Source organism: Ammodytes marinus (genome assembly GCF_949987685.1).
Source record: "Ammodytes marinus genome assembly, chromosome: 5".
NCBI lineage: Eukaryota > Metazoa > Chordata > Actinopteri > Uranoscopiformes > Ammodytidae > Ammodytes > Ammodytes marinus.
Window position 1 is genome coordinate 10,760,212 of NC_137234.1, and position 12,241 is coordinate 10,772,452.

Genomic DNA, 12,241 nt, shown 5'->3' on the forward strand with positions numbered 1-12,241 from the left:
CTCTACCGAGATATGTTTTGTAATATATTTATGTTTGACCATATTTATTCTGTAATGACTGTAGATATGTTCTGTGTTTTAAGGGTACAATGACTACTACCAACGGAGAAGCCATTGTCTGATGTTTTTTGTCCTTTGTCTGCTTTGCTAAACGAAAAAAGAAGTTATTAGCCTACTACTATAAGTAGTGTATAACCACTAACCTTAAGTGAGGATCTTTTGAATGGTGCTTTTGAACTACTGGAATTACCTCTGATATTGAGAAGGAAAACACTGGATTTTGGATCTTGAGCAGATTTAGGATCTGCCTAGAATGGTTGTCATGTTAATGTACATAGCTAAAGGAAAATGTAGCTCCAAGGCTGCCATATGTATCAGATATATCAGAATAACCACTGCATGAGGAAATCCGCCCCTGAGTAGAACGTAACTCACTTTCACCATGACCACTACTATCAACCTACCTAACATGCTGGTACTCTGATGTTAAGCTTTAACCAAAGTTAGAAGATAGATGCAGAATTTTTTTTTCTTCTTCTCCGACAATGCAGCTTCTTTTGATTTAAAGAATGGCTGAAAAATAAATAAATAAGTCAATGAGCAGCTAGAAAACCTTTGGCCATCATTCGTTTTTGTGATGGTCAATTGTTCTATGAGGTCTGTATCAGAAAGTTAAAGAATACTTGATGCACTATGTGCCATAAATGTTGTAGAAATGTAATCCTGTTTTTTTTTTTAAATGTAATAACCGTTAAGATTTGTAACTTATGATATATATGTATTTTTAATATTCATACTTGAATTGTAAACAGTGTGCTAAATATTGAATGGGCATTGGTACTGAATAGAGAAACAGTGTGTTTGTTTGCCAGGCTTTATCCAAAGATTTTTTTTAAATCATATGTACTTACAGTATGTATGTAGCCTGTATAAAATAAATGAATGATTGATTCTGGTGCTATGATTACTAATCGTACCAATACTGTATGTCTTGCTACTGTACTAACGCTGTAAAACTTATATTAAAAAGGCTTTCCAGCTGATTCACAAAGTCGATTTATGTTTATTTCCTTTATAAAAAAAAGGGTTTAGTTTATTAAACATCACACTTCCTGCATGCCTATCTAAGATATTCATGCTAGTGGAATGGCTCCAGCGATGGCAAATCAGTCGAAATATCTCAACAACTATTAGATGGATTTCCATGATATTTCCCCGAAGACAGAAGCCAATACTGAATATGATGATCCTTTGACTTTTCCTCTAGCTCCACCATGAGGTTGATGTTTTAGATTATTTGGGAAATAGCTCATGAACTATTAGCTGGTTTGCCATTCGACCTGATACAGACATGAATGTTTGCCATCAGAACGATTATTATAATTATCGCCAACGCTCAATCCAATTGAAGATGCCATTAAAATGTTAACTACTCAAAACAAGATGTCTCTCTTCCCTTTTTCACTGTCACTGTCAGTGTCATTCCAAGAGTGTTATTACACAGAGACAAAAGAAAATTGGTTTAAACAGAATTTGGCCTGTACAAACTCAAGTCTGTGTCATCAGCGCGGCAGAGTTTCTCTCCACTACACAGAGCCAATTTCACGTCAACCCTTAATGAAGAAGGGCAGCAGGTCGGCGCTGGCTCGATGCACGTGATTGCCAGATTGTGGCTCCATGTGGATTCACTTAGTCGGGCAGGTCGCATTTCCACAACATGACGTTCTAGAGTAAATTTCCACTTAAGGGACACATAAACAGAGCAAATACCTTTAAAGCCATTTCTCACTGACGTTAACATATTCCTGGGGTTCGGTAATAGCTAAAGCTGTCAACTGCTTTATGACTCATCAAATTGTTATTGTCAAGTCAAATATTTATGTAAATTCAATATAAGCTCCAAAAAACTTTACCAAGAAGTGGAAAGCACCCCTTTTTCGAAGAATAGTGTTACCAAAGTGCCCCGATAATGCAGGTGCAGGTACTTAAGCAAAGACAAACTGTTTATGTAAAAGCCTCTTTTCCAGGGCTCATTGCATAGAGATAGTGTATATACATTAAATGAAAACAGATACCATGGTCCCAACCGGAGAACTCCTTTGATTTCTGGCCAGAATCCTGCATTGTTCCCTAAAATCTAATGTCAGGATTTTGGAAAGGAGTTCGAAAGCACGCCAACAACGCCGCTCAAAAGCATTTTTCCAGTGAAATTTACAGACTCTCCAGGCTACGGACAAGTTGGGGAAAAACTGTGAGCGTGAACCAGGGATCTTTAATGAGTGAGCTGACAAACACAAACCTGCACAGAGAATCCTCATAAAAGACACAAACGATGGATGTTTACCACGAAGCACGGTCTGAGGTAACAGCACGGACATTCCAGTGCAATCTGTTAAAGAAGCTGAAAAATAGTGCTAAAAGTGCAGAAATGTCAAATAGGATGTGGGATTCATGTGGATTAAGTTAAAAATGACTGTTTCAAAAACATCAAATTTGTGTTTTGTCAAAGTCTGTAAGACCTCAAAATAATATTAAAGTCAATCAGATAAATTAATCATGTTTACTGTATTATTATAGAGATGTCCAATGTTAAAGTTTCACACTTTACTTAAAAATTAGCAGAAGATTGAAGGTTGAGACTTCTATAAATAATTATTTATCCATAAGTTCTGCCAATGACTTTTGGTTGCATTAAAGACAACCCTGTCAACTTACTACTCCCACACAAATCTATCATTTTGACTGTATTATTATACAGATTTTCAAACTCATTCACACTAAGGAACTAGTTACCCAAAGGAACGTGTGTTTCCTTAAACTGAGCAAACAGTGACCCCTATTGTATTAAACAAGATCTTACATTCCCTTTCCCCATTGGAGACAGCTTTGATGGGTTATGCTATGCTATGTTTTGTTACTGTAAGCATAATTCATGAAAGCCTATCTGACTGAGATGAACGTGATGACAATGTGAAATGCCCACAGAAAATGTTAGCATTGAAATGATGAAATGACGATACACTGCATCATTAGTGGCTTAAAGTTTAATGTTGTAGATAGAATGTATTATAGCTTATATGATGGAAGTGTATATCTATTGAGATATGTCTTTACAGGAATTCCTGTCAAATGCAGGTGCATTACATTTTTTTGTGTTGGCTGACACCAGAGTCTGTGTCATCGCATTGCATTTTTTTCATAACCCACTTTGTGTGCTTGTGGACCTCTGTCTCTCTCTCAATGCTTCCCTCTGGTCAACCTGTTGGCTGTGTGTGTGTGTGTGTGTGTGTGTGTGTGTGTGTGTGTGTGTGTGTGTGTGTGTGTGTGTGTGTGTGTGTGTGTGTGTGTGTGTGTGTGTGTGTGTGTGTGTGTGTGTGTGTGTGTGTGTGTAATAGGCAGCAGGTGAGCCTCTCTGCTTAGCTGAGTGAATGATTGTGTAGTGAGTGTATGGGTGATTTAAGCTGATTGGTTCCAGACTGACGGCAATAGGTTTAAAAGCTTGGTCCCCCAACCTTTACGGGTTCACCTCTTTCCACCACCATTGAGGAAGGCAGGCAGCATGCTTTTGTAAAACATTATAAACAGTATCATGCAAGTGTGTATATAGTGGCTGTGGGTAGCATCAGGAAGGTAATTTCAGGTTGATATAATATTCTACTGTTAGGCCACCCTGAAGCCAAAATGCCCCCGAACAAATTTTGAAAAGCACTCCCTCTCAAAATTGATTTCTCTTCATCCGAGAATCAAATCCTTTGGTGGGTGTATTTGCATGCCTGATGTTAATAAGTGGAATATGTTTCATGAGCGTCAGACTTCCCTTGTGGGAGATAGCAACCCTAGCCCAACCCTAATCCTACAGAAAATGAATGGAATTCAATGTAAATAGCCCCACAATGGACTGTCTTGCTGGGTAAAGCTCACCTCTCAAAATGTAATTCTCTTCATCCGAGAATCAAATCCTTTGGTGGGTATATTTGCATGCCTGATGTTAATAGGTGGGGTAAGTTTCATGAGCGTCAGACTTTCGTTGTGGGAGATAGCAACCCTAGCCCAACCCTAATCCTGCAGAAAATGAATGGAATTCAATGTAAATAGCCCAAAAATGGACTAGCTTGCTGTGAAAAGCTTACCCCTCTCAAAATCGAATTCTCTTCATCCGAGAATCAAATCTTTTGGTGGTTATATTTGCGTGACTGATGTTAATAAGTGGAGTAAGTTTCAGGGGAGTCAGACATTCCTTGTGGGAGATAGCAACCCTGGCCCAACCCGAATCCTACAGAAAATGAATGGAATTCAATGTAAATAGCCCCACAATGGACTGTCTTGCTGGGTAAAGCTCACCTCTCAAAATGTAATTCTCTTCATCCGAGAATCAAATCCTTTGGTGGGTATATTTGCATGCCTGATGTTAATAGGTGGGGTAAGTTTCATGAGCGTCAGACTTTCGTTGTGGGAGATAGCAACCCTAGCCCAACCCTAATCCTGCAGAAAATGAATGGAATTCAATGTAAATAGCCCAAAAATGGACTAGCTTGCTGTGAAAAGCTTACCCCTCTCAAAATCGAATTCTCTTCATCCGAGAATCAAATCTTTTGGTGGTTATATTTGCGTGACTGATGTTAATAAGTGGAGTAAGTTTCAGGGGAGTCAGACATTCCTTGTGGGAGATAGCAACCCTGGCCCAACCCGAATTCTACAGAAAATGAATGGAATTCAATGTAAATCGCCCCAAAATTGACTGGCTTGCTTTGAAAAGCCCCCCCTCTCAAAATTGATTTATTTTCATCCAAAATTAAATCCTTTGGTGGGTATATTTGCATGACTGATGTTAAAGGTGAAGTAAGCGGTTTATTCATGTTAATATAAGTGTTATATCGCTCTTTATTCATACAGTGATCACTTTCATAATGTGTACGTTTCATAAAGCCGATTTCTCAGTCAGCTGCTCTGCATGTAATCGGCTAATAAACTTTTCGGGGGATCCCGAAATGAATATCCAATCACAAGAGAGAACTCTACAAACCGACACCCGTCTCACTCATCGCCAGAGTAACAGATGGGTGAATTTATGCGCCTACAATGGCGGAGCAGGTAAAAATCCTTCCCAATGTCTGTTTTGATGGTTTTTATCATGTTTTTATCACACTTATGGATCCTAGATGATGCTAGATAACTCGCTGCTTGAAGACCGCAGTGCATTAATGTGGTGACGTAGGGATGAGCGAGGAGACTGCTGACTGCAGTAACTGACAGGAAGTTAGCTAACAGAACCATTCCGCTTACAGCACCTTTAATAAGTGGAGTAAGTTTCATGAGCATCAGGAAACTTACTCCACTTATTTACATCAGGCCATTTTTGTTTTGGGCCATTTGCATTGAATTCTATTAATTTTCTGTAGGGTTAGGGTTGGGCTAGGGTTGCTATCTCCCACATGGAAAGTCGGGCGCTCATGAAACTTACTCCACTTATTAACATCAGTCATGCAAATATACCCACCAAAGGATTAGATTCTCGGATGAAGAGAAATCAATTTTGAGAGGGGGCACTTTTCACAGCAAGCCAGTCCATTTTGGACCGATTTACATTGAATTCCATTAATTTTCTGCAGGGTTAGGGTTGGGCTAGGGTTGCTATCTCCCACAAGGAAAGTCTGACGCTCATGAAACTTACTCCACTTATCAACATCAGTCATGCAAATATATCCACCAAAGGATTTGATTATCTGATGAAGAGACATACATTTTGAGAGGGGATGCTTTTCACAGCAAGCCAGTCCATTTTGGGGATATTTACATTGAATCCCAATCATTTTCTGTAGGGTTAGGGTTGGGCTAGGGTTGCTATCTCCCACATAAAAAGTCTGACACTCATGAAACTTACTCCACTTGTTAACATCAGGCAGGCAAATGTACCCACCAAAGGATTTGATTATCTGATGAAGAGAAATCAATACAGTAGAGTAAATATTTGAAAGCAATACAGAATGCCTGAGAGCCTTACTGCTTTATATTCCATTATATTTACGTCACCGGGAGCCTGTTGTCTTTTCCTCAAGAGTAATTAATAAATAAATACAGAAGGCATAAATTAGTTAATAAAAATGCACTAGAATGCACAAAATGGTATGTTTGAAACACATTTTTGCTGGTGGAGTACCCCCAGACCCACACTTAGAATGTGTGTCCCCCAATATTGAAGCGAAACCTATGCCCTTGGTGTGCTATCTTTGATTTTGCCCAGTTGATCTACACTTAGCTTGGCACGTAGCCTATTTGTGTACCGAACATTTCTTGAGAATTATCAGACTTCAGACGGATCATATGAATTTGCTTTATCAAGATTATGAAAATACAGTACATAGGTCTCACCCCGGCTGCTAGTGCCTCACATCAGCATTGATTCATTGATACTCTTTCTACTCGCATGCCTGTTCAATCATTTTTGCTTCGCTCATTGGTTGTCTGTTTGTCCACTTCCAGTTTTCCCTGGTGGAGACGAGACGGTGTGGATCCAGTCCCCCCTCTGGCAGCATCTGAAGTCCTCCTGCATCCATACTATTCACACTTTACTTTAGTATTACCATGTAAAAATCTGGTAAATGATCAAATTCCTTTGTGATTTTTCTCTACTTATGACATCTATTGCAGTATGTCCGTCCTGAGAGAGGGATCCCTTACGTTGTCGACTCTCCCTGAGATTTCTCAATTTTGGTGTGTATAGTTGTAGGGCTGATGCTAATAGGTGGGGTAAGTTTCATGTATGTAAGACTTTCCTAGTGGGAGATAGCGACCCTAGCCTAACCCTAGCACTTCAGGAAATGAGTGGAGGTCAATGTAAATAGACCAGGGTTAGGGTTGACTTAGGGTTACGAAAATCTATTTCTCTTCATCCTATAATCAAATCCTTTGGTGTGTATAGTTGTAGGGCTGATGCTACTAGGTGGGGTAAGTTTCATGTATGTAAGACTTTCCTAGTGGGAGATAGCGACCCTATCCTAACCCTAGCACTTCAGGAAATGAGTGGAGGTCAATGTAAATAGCCCAGGGTTAGGGTTGACTTAGGGTTATGAAAATCTAATTCTCTTCATCCTATAATCAAATCCTTTGGTGTGTATAGTTGTAGGGCTGATGCTACAGCCCCCTAACCAGTGAATGAATGAAGTAAAATATGAACAGACTCATATAGGCCTACTGCAGCGCTGTGTAGTTCAGGCAGCCGCCAAGACAACGCACACCTCCCGCTTTGACTACAGTTGCACTGCATATTAAAAATATGAATAAATCACCCGTCTCCCGTCACCAACCCCCGCTCCCCAGTCAGCAGCTGATGTCTCCTCTTTGTGACTGAAATAGCCTGTGTTGATATAAACCATAGGACTATTAACATACAATCAAATGTTCCCCGAGAGGTAAATATGCCTAAAGAAAATAATGTGTTATATGTTGACATTTAACATATCTGGGATAGGTTTCAACCGAACATAATCCTAGAGGTAAATAAATGACAAAAAATAGGTTAAGAAAAAACTAATTTGCAATATGTTCAATAAAACGTAATCAGGGACAAAATACGTTTTTGTCAGCCAAACGTAATTGAGAATGCCGAATAGTTCTCCGGGAACGTAATTTTGTTTGTGAGGCCACTTTCACAGTAAAGTTGTCATTGGAGAAAAGGAACAGGTGTTACATAAATGATGGCTTCATTTCATTCAAGTGTCGCTATCAGGTTGTGAAAGAGCCACCATGCACAATACCAGGACATTTTAACTGTTCAATGGAATTCAGCAATCAATAATGGCTAAATTAAATTAAATTAAAAAGATTTTTGATAAAATAAATATTTACACAAAGCACAACTTGACTAGACATTTTGTCTATATGTCATATCAAAGTGAATATCCTTACAGTTACTTTTTAATCATACTTTAGCAAACACAATTAACTTTCAGTCATACTAAACTAATGTTATACTGTGGTGAACATTTCTTTAAAAACTGTAAGCATTGAAATGCATCTGTGTTGCTGACCACTAGATGGTGGTAAAGCATAACACAACCACTGGCTGGTTTGCTTCCATGGCAATCTACTGTATATTGGCTCATGCAACATCAATTGAGACCACATACATCACTCACCATTACATAATTGTGTTTTTGTTTTTTCGGTACTTTTTCTTACAAATGAATTATGTCCTGTTCCCCATGTGTAATAGCGCTGCCCTTGTGGTATTCTTCTGAGGTCCTGTTGTCTCTCAGTTGGTACTGCAGGCCGTTCAATATTTTCTTATGTGTGACTGATTGATTGATTTGATGATTAGGTACCAGTAATGTGTGGTGGATTTTATCTCCTCGTCCCATTTTTTCACATTAGTATACTCAAGCCATTTCTGTATTTTCCGTACAGGGCTGTATCTGCTGCTAGATAAACAGCTCTGAAGTTCAACTGTTGTCAAAACTTTCTTCCATCATAAAAGTTGCTGCAGTAGGAGAATGATGTAAGCATGCATAAATCCTTGTTTACCACACACACACACACAAATATTCCCCCACTCACTCCAACCCCTGATTCGCTTTCTGATACACACCCATCCGTCCTATAGTGGAACAGTTGGCCCTGAACAGTATCAATTCCATCTTTTGATGCACCATGTCTGCTTCAAAATCCATGAAACCCACACACGATTACACACTTATCTCCCTTGCCAACTGGACTATCAGTAGTTTGGGGGTAGAGGCTGTTGGCACTTTGCCTCACAGGCATTATAGACTGTACTGTCAGCCTGGCTGCCAGCTCCTTTGAAGGAAATCATGTCAGCTTTGACTTTAAATGGCTGAGACTGAATTAGGTCATTTTAAGGTATTGTGTTACATGTCTAGAGTGTCCATTTTGTAACAGCTGCATGTGATGTGTGGCGGACTGCAGCCTTCGACCAGAGCTGACCACCTATTCACTGCAAGGCTGGGTGGTATGCTGTCAGAGACAGGCATAGTCCAACTGGAGGAGGTATGAAGGGGCCAGGGGGGATGGTGTTGGGCCCCTAAGGTCCGCATGTTTGGGCCAATAGCCCATATGCACATGTGGTGAAGTAAAAAAAATTTGACTTGCATTGTTTGATCCGTGAATCTGAGATTCTTGTGTGAAACACACATTAAGGCTAGCCGAATCAGTTGGCTAACATACGGTGGCCCTGAGAGCTCACAGCACTGCACCAGAAAACACATGCAAGAAGACAAAACGCAAGCAAATTAAGAAAACACCTTCATCAATTTGACAACACATGCGCACCATTCGCGCAGCAAAGTTCACAACAAAACACATTAGAAAAACGCGCAGCAAAGTTCACAACAAAACACATTAGAAAAACGCTGCAAATAGGCCGAAACACAACGGAAGTGCTTCTGTAAGTGTTTCCAGAGGACACCTAAAAGTGATGCACACGTCCAGACAGGCTTGTTGCAAGCACCGGATTTCGGATTTCAGTCAGTGGTGTTGGAAAATGACATAAAAAGTAAGTGTTTTTGATTTATTTAAACATTGTGATCGCATGATTCAGATATTAGCCTATTGAAGTGATCTGCGGTAGGACATGTGCATCACTTTTAAGTGTCCTCTGGAAACACTTACGGAAGCACTTCCGTTGTGTTTCGGCCTATTTTCAGCGTTTTTCTAATGTGTTTTGTTGTGAACTTTGCTGCGCGTTTTCTAAATGGTGCGCATGTGTTGCCAAATTGATGAAGATGTTTTCTTAATTTGCTTGCGTTTTGTCTTCTTGCATGTGTTTTCTGATGTTGCAGTGCCGTGAGCTCTCAGGGCCACCGTACTAACAGGCTAACAGAAGACATTCTCTGTGTCAATGCAATAAGGCAATATATCTTTAGACAAGTCAAACCTTGTAGCCATTATTAAGGTTAGAATATTTGTTTGTTGCACACAATAAGTAGTTCTCATTGTAAAAAAGAAAAGAAGCATGAAAGTCGTAAAAGCCTGCTGACAGCCATTGCAGATGCACACATTATGACCAGTGGCAGTGTTTTCGTTTCTGAAAATACTTTCCCATTGTAAAACTCTAGGCTGTTAAGCAGCCTGGAAAATGTTGCCCCGTGTCAGCACAGTTAGAATGAATGAGTCAAAGGCCAGACGTGGCTACAGCTGTGAGCTGTGGTCGGTTCTTTTGTGTGTGAAACTAGTAGGCATGAACCGGGATAACAGAAAGGGGGGCTAATTATTTTTAACAGCTTAACACTCAAATCTATGTGCTTTCTGGAGATTTTTACACACTGTTGTGGCTCGAGTCACCAGGGTAAATTAAACCTCTTAACATAATGTTGCCTTTGTTGGTCTGCATTTCACACTAACAAAAGCCTATGAGGTAGGCTATATACAGTACAACCCAGTTTACTCTCTCTCACACACACACACACACACACCCTGTCATGTGATTACAGAGACATCAGACTGTACAATTCCTGAAATAATGCTACATTTGCTGTTTTGTGGCTTCAGCATGTTGGGGGTTCCACAGTGTATGTGAAAAAAAGCGGCATGCTATTTGTGTTTAGTGGAAAACTTTTCAAAGCTTATGAAAAAGACGTTAGCGGTCATGAGGGAATTCTTGTCAAGGTGGCTCAGAATAGTTTATGCCACTTTTCCATACACAATTGTTTTCCTGCTGAAATTAACCATACTTTTTCCCCTTCAAAATAGAGGGGATGCAACAAACTGAAAAAAAAAATAGAAAATAAATAAAAACACAGCCAAGGAGCTCTTCCACAAAGTAGGAGATGTATCCTCATGTAAAACACAACAGCAGTTTTGACAGTGATACAATGATAGAATAATGCATTGACAATAATGTCCTGCATTATTTATATAATGTGTTTTAAAAATGATTAGAATAAAATATAAAATATAGAATGAAATATTTTGAAGTTAAATCTGCGAAATTTGGTGATTTGTGGTGGATACTTTTGTTAGGACATTTTTGTCTTAGTGCAATATGTTTCCACTGATCAGTGGCCTTGCTTCATATGAGCTAAAGAGGGCGCTGGTGACTTAAGGTAATTTGTAATTTTTTTTTTTTTTTTACAATTTTACTTTAACTTTACAATACCCAATGTGTTAGATTGATACAGTGATATTCAGGTCCTTCATAGAGGCAGCCAAGAGAGCAATAGTGTATCAGTCTGATCTAACAGTGGTAGGTTAGACCATTTGGAAGTGATTTATGTCTCGTTTTGCACTGATCTATAACCCTGCATTTGACAGGGTTAACTCACATCAATCACTTCTCAGATGGTCCTATGCTCTCTGGAGCCACTTTTTCTCTCTGTGCTTGACTAAATGATAGGTTCTGGTTTCTTGTACCCAAGAGACATGGAGACTATAGCACTCCTCTGTCAAGGCAAGATACAATCTCTGGACAAGAGAAAAATGGGAAATACCTGAACACTTAAACATTTGGTTGGACACTTTTTATCGCATGGACTTAGTGAAAATAACTTGTGTTGTGATCATCAATCATTATTTTGTTGCATCAGGGTGTAATCTTATTCAACCAACCAGTGACATTTTTCCAGCCCTCCACCATCACCACCACCACCAACTCCCCCCAAAAACATATCCACCCCTATGTCTACCTGCTCCAATTAAGCATGTCTGCCTGTCTGGGCTGCAGACTTTGTGTGTCTGGGTACCTCTGTGTGTCTATTTTTTATCGTGTGTGTGTGTGTGTGTGTCTGTGTCTGTGTCTGAAGAACACACACACACACACACACACACGCACACGCACACACGCACACACACACGCACACACACACACACACACACACACACACACACACACACACACACACACACACACACACACACACACACACACACACTTATGCTGGCAAGAGGGGCACTCATCCCAGTCTGTCTTGTGGTAGTGGTCCTCAAACACAGACAAAGCCACTTCAAGTGCAATAGCCAATGAAAGGCTTTTATCACACTGTAGTCCCTATCAAAGCTCTTCACCCTCCATTTCCCACCCATTCTAATTTTAAGAGAGTGTCGGCTATTTATATTATGTACTTCAATCTAGGCAAATAACACGTTTAGCCTTCAACTCTGTGTGCCTGTAATACTGAGTGTTGATAGTATTTACTAGACATTTATTTGACATGTCTATGTGTTTAAAGCAGTGTTTGCCTTTGTTGTAAAATTCTGCAATCCAGGCCCTTTAATTAATTTACATGATGCA